The following is a 2,225-nucleotide window of genomic DNA, read 5'->3' on the forward strand; positions in this document are numbered from 1 at the left end:
AAATTATGTCTTACAGAAGAATTAGGATGATCGTCTGTATTTCGTATATAAAACTACTGGAACGATATGATTCCATTTTTTTGTTGCTCGTGTTACGCAATAATTTGGTCATCATACGCCTAAGTTAAATGGAGACGGATCACACAGTCACAACATACCATTTTTTTTTTTGGGTCAAAATAGGATACTTCATTAATTAAAAATTCATACAGGGAGGGAAACAGCCCCTTTTACCAAAGCATCGGCTTGTTGATTGTACGATCGAGGGATAAATCTAAAAGAGCAGAAATTGAAAGACAGAGATAGCGACAGGATATCATGGACAATTCCGTGAAACTCCTTATGAGGGATCTTCAGATTAATGACTTTGACTAGGGTGTGCGAGTCAGAAGCAAAGAGTACATCTCTGGAATTCGATGTGATTGCAACTCTTACCGCCATAAGAGTTGTCTTGGCTTCGGACACCAGCGGAGATATGGCCACTGGTAAATAGGCAGCGCCTTCGAAAACAGTATCGCTCTGTTTTTTTTTGCAGATCCATCCCAACCCCGCTAGCCCATCTTCCTTCCACGAAGCATCAATACAGCAAATTAAACAGTTTGGAGGGATTTGGGGGAATTGAACTGACAGAGATCTTGGTGGGGGGCTTGCATGATGGAGCTGGGCTTCCTGCCATTCTTGAGCTCGATTTATGGCTGTGTGGAGAGCTTCCCTGGCGGAGCTGCGCTTTTTGTTAAATAATCAGTTGATTTCGGGAGGTCCATAAGATCCAGAGGATCCAAGGGGATAGGGGACCAGATCCCACTCCAGATGGAGGTAAGCAGATAAGCTTATTGGTCAATTCCAGGCCCGCCCTAACCAAGTCGATCTCTTCCACCTTCAACTTTTCCTGGAAAGGTGCTAGTTCCCAGATGTTCCGTGCAAAGGGGCATTTTAAGAGGATATGCAAAACTGTTTCATCGGCATCACAATGAGGACACTTCAGAGTATCGTTAACACCGCGGGATGCAAGGTTTTCGCCAACTGGTAAGGCATTATGAATCGCTTCCACAAAAGAAGTTTTATCTTTGGTGAGCACTTAACTGACCAAATCTGTTTATGCCAGTTGAAAAATTTCAGGGTCACAGAGGGGGGGGGGGGGGGGGGGGCGATCAAGGACCTTGTCTTCGTCTTGTTTTACAGCTTCAAAGTATCCAGATTTTGCCGAATATACGCCATTATTCGAGGGTAGCCACGCCCACACATCCGGTGCATTCGTCAAACTTGGATTCAGGTTAGTAATTCGGTCTTCATAGGTTGGTAAGATTTTACGAATAAGATCCTTATTCCTTTCTCTTGACTCTGGCAGGAGAAGGTCCGCTACCCATAAGTGTTGAGCTGTGTCGGTGGGGGGTCCCATAGGAGCTAGTGGGGATTCCAACGACAACCAAGGGGTTCCCCACACTGGTGTTGATTCTCCTGAGCCTATCAGCTTACCAAGGTGGGGTTTAAGCAAATCCCTACCCATACAGATACTCCTCCATCCGTGTGATGCTGAATTTGGGACCATACAATCGAGCAGGTTAGTATCTTTGCAGTAATTGCCTAAAAACACTTTGGCGAAGAGGGTGGAAGGCTTTGTGAGTAATCGCCAACATAGCTTAGCTAGGAGGGCTTTATTGAAAGCTTTGATGTCTCTGAAGCCCAGCCCTCCGGATTTGTAAGGTCTTGTCATTTTTCTCCAAGCGATCCAACTCATTTTCTTTTTCTTGGATTATTGTCCCACCAAAAGCGGGTGAGAGCTGACTGAATTCTTTTGCAGAGGGAGTTTGGCAAATGGAAACAGGACATGGTGTACGTGGGCATTGCAGCCAGGACAGATATAAGCAGAGTGAGTTTACCCGCAGTGGATAAGAATCGTGAGGACCATCTCGTAGCTCTCTGTTTGATGCGATCAACAATGGCGGTGAAAAGATCTTTTTTCCTCTTGCCAAAAAGCTCAAGGAGACCAAGGTATTTGCCTTGTGCACCCTCTCATTGAATCCTCTTAACTCTATCACGAGTTTCTTGCGGTGTTTTCCTTGAAAAAGTTATTGACGACTTTGATTTGTTGATCATCTGCCCCAAGGCATTCTCATACTTCTTCAGGATATTCATCAAGGTTCTACAGCTTTGATGGTCTGAACGGCAGAAGAACATGGTGTCATCCCAAAAAGGAGGTGATTTATCTTAGGGCTTCCTTTAGC

The 2,225-nt window shown here is 44.9% G+C and overlaps 1 pseudogene; it reads right to left on the reverse strand.

Annotated features, from left to right (window-relative positions):
* Positions 1 to 204: 204 nt before the first annotated feature.
* On the reverse strand, positions 205 to 1,714 carry LOC147937841 (uncharacterized; annotated as a pseudogene).
* Between the last annotated feature and the right edge of the window lie 511 nt (positions 1,715 to 2,225).

The sequence above is a fragment of the Camelina sativa genome, chromosome 9, assembly GCF_030686135.1.
Source record: "Camelina sativa cultivar CO46 ecotype springtype chromosome 9, ASM3068613v1".
NCBI lineage: Eukaryota > Viridiplantae > Streptophyta > Magnoliopsida > Brassicales > Brassicaceae > Camelina > Camelina sativa.